Below are 11,437 nucleotides of genomic sequence, written 5' to 3'. Positions count from 1 at the left end.
TTCGCGTTTGTAACAAAAGTATATATACAATTAAAATTTTTATTCTCAAATGGCTGATATATATATTAATAAAAGGTATAAATTATATTTGTTTTTATATAAAGTTTCTTTTATTCATTATTCATTTTTGAATATATATGTAATATATATATTAATACATATAGACTAATTTTGTACATATTAGACTTTTTAGACAAAAACATAAATATAAATAAGAATAAAATCTATAAGAACTAAAAATTTGTACTATATTTTTATAGATTTTTCTATAGACAAAAACAAAATGATAATAAAATGATAATTATATAATCAGTAACTTGCACGTAATTAATACAAAACGAAAATGAACATACTTTAAAAATGTCAACTTAAATTTATCGGAAACGAAAATAAAATCTATAAGAACTAAAAATTTGTATTCTATTTTTAGATTTTTTTGTAGACAAAAACTTATTTATGCTTATGAAGATTTTGTATAATTTTTTCTTAAGCATCTTGTTAATTTTAAGTGATGTATGTTTCTCAACATAATAACTATTATCATGTCAATTACTTGTGAAAGTACGTTCGCGCACAATACCGTTTCTCATTCCTTTCATATAATGAGTTCGTTGGCCTGTAATATATTCGTTTCCGTTTGAATTATTGCGATCAACATAGTCTCAAGCTTGAGCTGTTGTTTCAAATTTTCATAAATCCTTTTTAGAATATGCAACTCGTGTTTTAGTCCTCCTAAATATCACAAACAAGTGTTATCACAATTAGCTATCCTATAGTAATACATCTCGGTTATTTTATCAGTAATTATCGTAGTATTAATCTTCAGTCTTTCGCGATTCACTTTTTTAATTACTTTCATCATTATTTTGTTCACGTTCGACATCTTTTCCTTTGTCTTCTCTCTGTTTCCGTTGTTTTGCAAAACGCAGCCATATTATCAAACTCGGCTTCCGTGAAATTGGAATGTTTAAAAATAATTTCTCCTGGAAAAAAATATATTATAGAGTTAATAAAATATAAAAAAGTTTTCGATAAATAGGTATGTTTAAATAATATATAGAACATACTTTTCACAATTTTAATAAAATATAGGTTAGAGACTTTAAAATTATTACGGATGCCTTTCCATGAGCAACTTATAGCACATTCATTGGAAAATATTTTGGAAAGAATGCGATGAATAATATCGCGAGGATTATTTCCACCAATTCTTAACAGAAATTGTTTCTATAAACAGAAATAAACAATTAGAAAACTTTCCATATTTTATTATAGTAAGACTATTTGTATGTCGTATCACAAAACAGTTGTGTATATTAAAATAAAAATGCTATTGAAACTTACAAATTGCGTCACTGCTTCGTTGGTCTCGTGCAACAGCAAATCAAAATTACGTATGTTTTCAACCGTTTGTAGGGGTAATAGTTCAGCAATAAGACTAGTCTCGCTGCTCTTCGTTAAAACTGGAGCCTGGTTCCTTATAACATCTTCAATTCGCTGTATCCGTTCTTTTATATCTTGCAATATTAAATTAGATGTGGCTTGGGAGCGTATTATTTCTTTCAGGTTTCTTTCTGCAATGTAATGAATATAATGTTATATATATATATATATATATATATATATAATATTGATGCTTGTGTCGCTAAATGGAAAGCATACATCACATTCACACATATAACATGTACGCATGTGTACACTGCCCGTCATAATTCGTTACATTTTCCTGGCAAATTTATATAAGATGTAACATATTCTACATAAACTTGCTAGGAAAATGTAACAAATTATGACGGACAGTGTACACATGCGTACATGTTATATGTGTGAATGTGATGTATGCTTTCCATTTAGCGACACAAGCATCATTCTATCTTTATTCTTACAGAATGTAAAACAAAGATAAAATGATGCTTGTGTTGACTTGTGTTGCTAAATGGGCTGCTTTCGCGAAATTAAAATGATCCGTGCGCTGTAATTGGTCAAATCTGAAATTTCATTGCATCTTATTGATATTTCAAATTTGACCAATCACAGCGCACGGATCAGTTTAACTTCTTTTATACATGTAGCTATTACTAAATTAATAGCCATATGTATATATTAATACATACTTATTTTTATATTTGAGTCCTCTAGATATCCTTTCATTTCTAGATTTCCTTCAGATAATGGAGCAGATAATGAAGCACCGTCTACAATATTAAGACATTAATATATTATACTATAACTATAATTATTACAATAACTATAATTTTTGTTCATTTCAATAATATGTATACCTTGCAATATTATGGGGAATTCAGAAATATTATATATTTTCTCACTGGATTCAAAACTTGAACTGGAATTTGTGCAAATCTTTTTTTTTTCTGGAAATATATATAGTTTTATAATAATAAAAATATATCATAATAATAATACTAAATACACTACATAATATACATACCATAAGATTGTGAAAGTGGAAAGTTATTCATATCATTTTCCTTTTCTTCATTATTATTGCATGTGTTATAGTTTAATCTTAAGTTGTCCGGACAGGCTGGAATAGTAGAAACTATATTCATACTAATTGGTTTCTCTGTAAAAAAATATTATTTTTTAAACATTTTTCCTGTAAAGCCTTATGTCCACGATGCTAGAAATCAGTCCTAGTTCTCGGACCGAGAAATGTGTAGCCAATAAATATGCAGTTTTTACGGAAAGGCAGCAATTTCATTGGCTACACATTTCTCGGTCCGATTTCTAGCATCGTGAACACAAGGCTGTATAGACTAAATTTCGTACGCATCACTCTCTATCTTACAAAAGATCCCGTACAAAAACGAGATAACTTTATCTGTAGAAATTTTTAATATTTAGAAATATTTTATATTTGTAATTATTAATAAATATGATAATAAATTTGAACTCTATATACTCAAATATGTACATTTTTAGTAAAATAAAGGATGCAAATATATTTAAATTAAATTTTATTTTAAATAAAATAAAAAATCAAGAGACTAATGCATAATTATAATGTACTGGATATCTGACTGTTCCTATACGTCCGCTCGTGTACAAATAGCGATTAAGTCAAACTAAACATAAAAGTCCTCTGTTCTAAATTCATTTTACAAATAACTACGTATTATTTAGAGTTATTAAATAAAAAAGAACGATCATATACGATTATTTACAATCTTCTTAAATTAATAACTCAAATTTTTATATGGTTATTTGCAAAATGATACAGGACTTTTGTGTTTAGTTTGACTTAATCTATCTGCACACGAGCAGACTTACGGGGGCAGTCAGACACCCTGTATACTAAATATAATGAAACAATTTCTTATAATACATACTTTTATAAGTTTTACATGATCGAGACACATAATTTTCCTCTTCTTCGCTGCTAAATCGATTATAAGAAATGCGTTGCCTTTTACCACGTCCCAACCTATCTTCATCAGTTGTTTCATAATTAGAGTCAGCTGCACTTTTCCTTGCAGCTTCTAAAGATGCTATAAAAACAAAAAGTTGATATCTACATTAATCTATGCGTGGGCGTATGAGTTAAGGATAATAATACTAATAATAACAACAATAATAATATATTCAATTTTAACTTATATGATCTAATAATAGTGTAATATAATAACAAGGCATATATACTCAAGATATGAATCCATAAGTACTTACTGCAGTATTTTATGACTTCAACTTCATATAGGTTCCAAGTTTCTACATTCGAGCTTGTATAATTGGCTATCACAACTTTAGCATTAATTTTCCGTGGCGGCCAATAACACAACTGATTATTGTCCTCGCGTGTAAGCCACGATATTGGCACCTCGGAGTATAAACTGTCTGTCAGAAATTTGACAACTGCATATGTCTTTACTATAAATTCGCCCTGATTTTCCATTTTTCAATATAATCTGTAAAAGGAAACAGTATATTATATGTATAGTATATTGCAGTATATAAAATTATTTCACAAATTAAAATATATATATTTCATGACATCAACTATGGCTGCTTTCGCGAAAAATCAAAATGATCCAAATTAAAATAATCCGTGCTGTGATTGCTCAAATCTGAAATTTCATTGCATCTTATTGAAATTTTATTCAATGAAGTTCAGATTTGACTAATCACACGAATTATCTTAACCTGATTATTTTGATTTTTTGCGAAAGCAGTCTATATTATATTGGCAAATGCAAAATTAAAAAATTAAATATTAATATTAATACAGCATACTTGAAAACACTTAACTCACCTTACAAATATTCGTTCAATATAGATAAAACTTGCAAATTTCCAAGTATATAAGTTAGCATTACTTCTCATACAGTACAGATGATTGCAGTAACATTGCAGGAGCGTTGCAGTTCAGGGTTGGCCGGAAAAGTCCAGTGGGTGGAAAAAACCATGGTAAATTCCGGTTTTTACCGTCCCGGATTTTATTCAATGGAATAAATAAACTGGCAAAAATAATATTACATTAAAATATATTTATATAACTTTATGAAAAAATTTGTTTTAATTAATAAATCATATTAATCACTATAATTTAAAAAAAACGAGAGAAATATAAAGTCCTTTTTTATTCAATATATGAAATACATTTTTTTAAAACTTTGAAGATATTACTAAAGTTTATATTAATTTTTGGTCTAATGAAAAAAAAACATAATATGCAAAATTAAAAATTTTTACCATATATTTATTCAAAAATTTATTTAATTTATCGTTTTTAGAAAATGCCAGTTTTTGCCGGTTTTTTTCCGGAAAATACCGATTTTTACCACTGGCATGGACTTTATAAAAAAAATATGGAATTTTGCCAACCCTGTTGCAGTTACATTGAATGTAACTACATTGAATGTAACAAGGTTCCTGCAATGTTACTGCAATCATCTGTGCTGTATAGCTCAAGACAAAAAGGAATACATTACAATGACTTACATTTTATTCACAATCTATTTTTAGAATTATTTATCAGTAAAGCATATAAAAATACGAAACATACAAAAAAATACGAATTCATAAAAAATTTACAGCGCGCATCTAATTGTTAGTATGAAGAAGCGGAATTGTAATATAAGAATCGACCTGATCTATATTTTTCAATATTAAACATTTTTTTTTAATTTTAGTGAGTGGAATTGTTATAATTTCTGAAGCAGTTGTGTTTAAAATGACATATATACCTAGTTTTTCTGAAGCACATGGCACAGTGAAAAGAGATTTTGGATTTAAAAAACGTTTTGCACGAAAGAATAATGTACTGTCCTCTTTAACTACATCCAAAATAAAAACTATAGAATTATCATCAAGTACAGCACACTTATCATTTTCTGTTATTGCAATTTTGAAATTTTCATATTGAACACACGAAATTTTATTTTTACTATAAACAACAATCGGATAGTGTATGATGGAACTCGGTATAATTGGTTGCTGTAATTCTTCAAATAGGCGATTTGATAATTCTTCTAAAGGCTTTCCACATTGATGCAATTTTTTTTTAATCTTCTGCATATTATTTTCATATTTAAAGCAACTAAAATTGTCAAGAGAACCAAAAGTTTTTACATCATTACTAATATGAATAAGATTATGAACATTATGCGACAGATATTCTTCACCATAAATAGTCCCGTAATTAGAAACAAACCATAATAATAACGAATGTGCATAAGTTACAAATGTCGTACAGATTTGTGGATCAGCCATTATTCTTATCGCAACACTAAGGGAAAGAAAGTGATTATACCAAATCGGAGGAATGGTTGACTTTAAAATTACTATTCCAGTATATAACAAAAATTGACGCAATTCCGTAGCTTTCCATTTATCAATATCAACTAAAGGTCGAGGTTTTCTTGCAAATTCAGAAGGAATGCAATGTCTCATATTCATTAAATGTTGCGAAATTAAATTAATATTTTCTACATGTAATCTGTTATTTCTATTTCCTTTTATCCATAATGTCAACAATCGTTTTGTAACACCCAAGCAAACAAGGTGCATATAATCGAGCGGAATTTGTGAAATCATCCCGATGGAAAGCTTTTCCAATATAGAATTGCCTGTGTGATGTTCAATTTGAGTTCGATTTTTAAATGAGTCATCTGTACGTAAAGTATTGTTAATTTCAGGAAAAGTTACTCTATTCATTACAAAGTCACCTTCTTGTATACATTTCGAACATGAAAAATATCCTGTGTGACCTTTCGTATAAGTGATGAATGATTTGGCTGGAGCATCACACAGTATTGCCTTAATACTAACTTTATATTTATTGTTAAAAACAGTTATGCCATTTTCGGAGAGAAACAAAAATTCGTTAACAAAACCGGAGAGAAAATCATTTGCATCGTTTGGTTTACACATACCATGATACACACCAATAACAAATGGCAATGTAGGAATACTAATATTTTCAATCGATCCCATTATAGGCCATAATTGGCTACCAGAACTTTTTGAAATTGGTAAACCATCTATATTTATGTTTATTTTAATTTCATCTGTCTTAATAAATTTGGAATAAATTTCTATGGATCGTTTTAGAGCAGAATTAAGACCGAAATGTACATACCGACCATTACCCATACATTTAATATTTATTGACGCGTTACGTGGTGTATGAACTAAAACTCTAACATCACCAGGTAATTCTACATGACCATGTTTTCTTAATATTTTAAGTAATTCGTTAGCAGTACTGTGAGGTATATTATGATTTATAATTAATCTTTGTAAATCTTCCCGTAAGCTTTGCTTGTTGTCTGTTAATGCAATATTATCTTGTAAATCAGTATTTTCATTGTTTTTAAATGGTGACTCTAACTCTACTGATGATTCTGATGATTCCTCCGATTGGTATATTATATCTTCAAATAATATATTATTGTTACAAAAAATTTTATCAGAATTTACGCTTTTTGCCGCTTCTTCTACTATATTATTATCTACTATATTATTATCTACTACATTATTATCTACTATATTATTATCTACTATATTAGATGATACATTCAGTAAAACATCCGGTAAAACGGATTCTAATGAAATATTACTATTATGTGAAGTTTGATTAATAATTTGATTCCTTCGTCTTTGTGATAAATACCTCACATCTTTAGGCATGCTGACTATAGGATTGTGCTTACACAAGTATTAGCTAATTATACCTAAATAAATAAATATTAAAAGCAAATTATTAAAGTTGTTTTTTAAATTTCGGCTAAATCTATTTCATTTTAAAAAGTTTTAACACAATGCAATTTCGTACTATTTTATTCAAAATTATTGTTCTATCATCTGAATTTACTTTGTATCGTTTAAATGTGTTTTTCTCGAAAACAGTAAACTTTTACAAAAGTATCTTTTTTTTTAGAAAAAGATGTGGAGAATCTGAGGGCTATTCTATAATAGGTTGAAAATATTCTCGTTGACAGTTAATAGTTGTCGATTAACCAATGAGCTGACAAGTTGCTTTGCTATAATTGGTAAATCGGCATTTGTCAACTGGCATCGAGGACATTTGTAATTTATTGTGGAATGATCCTAAAAAAAACTTAAAAATATAAAAAGTTTTGTAAAAATTTTATCTGTTAAAAGGCTTAAAGGTAGTCCATCTCTGGCTCTATGATATGATATAAAGGAATTTTACACGCTATTTTAAAGACCTTTACTTATAATATAAAGTAATTATTATAAATTATTAAAATCCACAGAGTAATATAAGTTATTTGAGAAAAATACTTTTCAAATTTTAACTTCAAAGACAAGTATCTCGATAAAGATGCATTATAAAAAAAATTTATAAATTTATGAGATTAGTTTTACATATTCGCTACAAGAAACATTGCCCACTTTTAGTGAAACACCCTGCATAAACACAATATATATGTGTACATATAAATATACATGCAATATACAAGAGATCATACTTACCTATAGGCTTTACGTCTATCTAGGTGCAGAGATGCGCAGAGAAATCTTTTCTCTCTCTCTTTCCTTGTACTAAAGGAAGTAATCGTCCTTCTAGGTGCAGAGATATGCAGAGAAATATTGTCCCTTTCCTTGTACTAAAGGAAATAATTGTCCTAGGTGCAGAGATGCGCAGAGAAATCCTTGTACTCTCTCTGAAAGTAGTAATATAATTGATGTAAAAGTCTTTCTTTTAGGCTGTTGCAAAATAGAAATTACAAATAAGAATACTTTACACATATCAAATATAAAGCTCACGATAAAGTACAGTAGAAATATGCTATTCACAACTTTGAGGTAAATTTACGTTAGCATACAAATAAAAACTGTTTAATTTTTTATTTGTTAAATAGATAATAAATTTATGCGCGCATGGATTTTGAACTTGATAATAATTAATTATATTTTTATGTTTCACATAAAAATTGACTCGCTTGTGGCTTTATGACTAATATTTATTTATGTAAATAAATAAATTAATCACGATCAAATATTTTTGTAAAAATTGACTCGCTTATGGCTTTATGATTATGACTAATATTATTATAAGTTATACTGACTTGTGAAGTTATAGTTTATTGAAAATTCTGGCTTAATTTTTTTAGCAATGTTCCTTTTTTATCTTTTATTACTTTTTTATTATTTATGACACAGACACAAATGTACGAATCATAGAAACAATCCAGGTAGCAGAATAACGTGTTAAGACAACTTAATGACGTATTCAACAATCATTAAAACGTTATGTATATATAATTTGACATCATTTTGTTATCTGAGTTTAGAATAATTAATTGTTATAACTTACGTGTCCACTCTGTAGCAGCCAAATATCACAGTAGTTTTCACCCAAATGTAAATATCAAAACTTTGAAAAACCAAAACTTTTTCAATAAAATAAGTCCTGCAATAGAAACAAAGCAATAAATAACAAACATAAATAAATTGTAATTATAAATAAATAACAATTAACATATCTAATAATGGGTGCTTTCCTTTTAGCGACACAAGTTGACACAAGCTGACACAATCATCATTCCATCTTTTTTCAACATTCAGGCATAATAAAAGATAGAATGATACTTGTTACAATATTAATATCCAATACAGATACAATATTAATATCCAATGAAGGAATTATTTAATTAAATAATTTATTTAATTTAAAATATATATAATAAAAAAATTTATAATAAAAGTAGTGGAAATGATCAACCAAAACTAGCAATTCAAATTTGTTTTATTTAAATTTCACACGACGTTTCGACCATATGATTCTGGTCCTTTTCAAGTGCAACAAATTAAATTAATTTTAGTTACATCTCAATTTTACACCAAATATCATTAAGCGGAGTTTTTTTTAAAAACAGTCAAAAATTGAAAGTGCAAGATAGCAATCAACTTATCCTTCGGGAAGATAAGTTGATTGCTATCTCGCACTTTCTATTTTTGACTGTTTTAAAAAAAACTCCGCTTAATGATATTTGGTGTAAAATTGAGATGTAACTAAAATTAATTTAATTTGTTGCACTTGAAAAGGACCAGAATCATATGGTCGAAACGTCGTGTGAAATTTAAATAAAACAAATTTGAATTGCTAGTTTTGGTCGATCATTTCCACTACTCTTATTATTATTTTCGACTAGCGAGTTTTAATGACAATTAAAATAACTTGTATTTTAATTAATATCGATAAACATTTTTATCAATAAAAAAGATGCAATTGAATAGACCTATAAGAACTGATAATTGGCTCTTATAAGTGTTTAACTGAACATTCTCTTTATTAGATGTAAATGGTCATCGCTAGACATAATCAGTAAATAAGCATTATTATTACAGGTATTTGTATCATTTACTTACAGCACTTTCGATGAAACAGTTGTCGTTTTTATAAATTTAAACACAGGGCCTCACATGGGACAGCTTTCGCTACTGAATGATTCAGTGCTCTACGCAGCAAGGAGAATGCAGCAATGATTCAGTGCTCTATGCAGCAAGGAGAACGCAGCAATGATTCAGTGATCTACACAGCAAGGAGAATGCTGTAATGCTTCAGTGCTCTACACAGCAAGGAGAACGCTGCAATGATTCAGTGCTCTACACAGCAAGGAGAACGCTGCAATGATTCAGTGCTCTACACAGCAAGGAGAACGCTGCAATGATTCAGTGCTCTACACAGCAAGGAGAATGCTGCAATGATTCAGTGCTCTACACAGCAAGGAGAACGCTGCAATGATTCAGTGCTCTACACAGCAAGGAGAACGCTGCAACAAGATATTTGAAATAAATTATCGATATTTGCACATAATTATGGTGTTTATAATTTAAAATGGTAAAGCGCTTATTCATCCACCTCAAAATGTAACAAAATAGCACGTTATACGAAGAATTTAGATTGCAACGTGGAGCATAACCTAGATTTTTCGAACAGCAATTTTGTAAGATTTCGAACAAATATTAGTAGAAAAGAATAATATAGATCAATTTACTTTAACATGTTGTGTAGAAAATGTTTTGTATATATATTAGCTGATTATTTATAAAGACTAAAAGGATTACCTTTGATATAAATTATCCACGACAATTCCGTGCAGATCACATCAGAACGGGAAACCGGAAAGAGCTATTTCTTCTCAGTAACATGGCTTCCACATATACATACACACACACAGGACACGGAAATGCTTGTTGCGCGGCAAAATTTTAAAATGGCGCATATTACAAAATATATAACATTAAAGTAATGCTAACGCAACGCTTGTTATATAACATGTAATATTTCCATTGTATTGCTGTTATACTGTTATAACCAGTAAATATCAAAAGCATATAACAGTTTTAAAACATTATTATATTGCAGTTACAAAAGAAAATAATGTAACATTAACATTAATAACGTATAACTTCTGTTATATTACGTGTTACTTGTAGGTTATATAATAATTATAATCTGTGTTTGCTGGGATTATTATACTACTACTACTATAACTACTACTACTACTACTATTACTATGTATGTGTATGCATGTGTTGTGTATATGTACATATATGTGTTTATACGTGCATTGATGTTAATTTTTTTTATTATTTTACAGTCATTGTTCTTCTCAACATTAGGAGGTGACACTACTACTGCGAGAACTAATAAAATTTTAAAACACGTTTTAACTAACGAACTTGCGAAAGATTTTAACTTTGCAGGACACAAAAATAAGGAAGCTTTTGAGAAGCTTTCTTTGAAGACTGTGATAATCCGTAAGTTTGACAATATTAAATATTTTACAAAAATTAATTAAAATTAATAAAAAATAAAATTTCTCTCTTGATATAATATATAATTTGTTATAAAATAAATTGTTTAAAATTTTTCTGTTTTGTTTATAGGCGGTGTGCAAATAAAATCACCTTCAACCACAGAAAAAGATATTGAGGATGCAAT

The 11,437-nt window shown here is 28.3% G+C and overlaps 1 pseudogene across 1 annotated transcript; it reads right to left on the bottom strand.

Moving 5' to 3' along the window:
* Nucleotides 1-322: 322 nt before the first annotated feature.
* Nucleotides 323-10,631, bottom strand: LOC145947035 (uncharacterized; annotated as a pseudogene). The gene is made up of 12 exons (XR_014427114.1): nt 10,558-10,631; nt 9,859-10,262; nt 8,804-8,899; nt 7,960-8,150; nt 3,688-3,926; nt 3,351-3,509; nt 2,450-2,584; nt 2,283-2,372; nt 2,115-2,195; nt 1,345-1,574; nt 1,068-1,227; nt 323-983 (listed from the first exon to the last, which is right to left on the bottom strand). The product of XR_014427114.1 is annotated as an uncharacterized LOC145947035 (transcript).
* Between the last annotated feature and the right edge of the window lie 806 nt (nt 10,632-11,437).

The sequence above is a fragment of the Prenolepis imparis genome, unplaced genomic scaffold (assembly GCF_030444845.1).
Source record: "Prenolepis imparis isolate NDT839.2.m4 unplaced genomic scaffold, iyPreImpa1.0 SCAF_38, whole genome shotgun sequence".
Lineage (NCBI taxonomy): Eukaryota > Metazoa > Arthropoda > Insecta > Hymenoptera > Formicidae > Prenolepis > Prenolepis imparis.
This window is presented reverse-complemented; position numbering and strand designations above follow the sequence as displayed.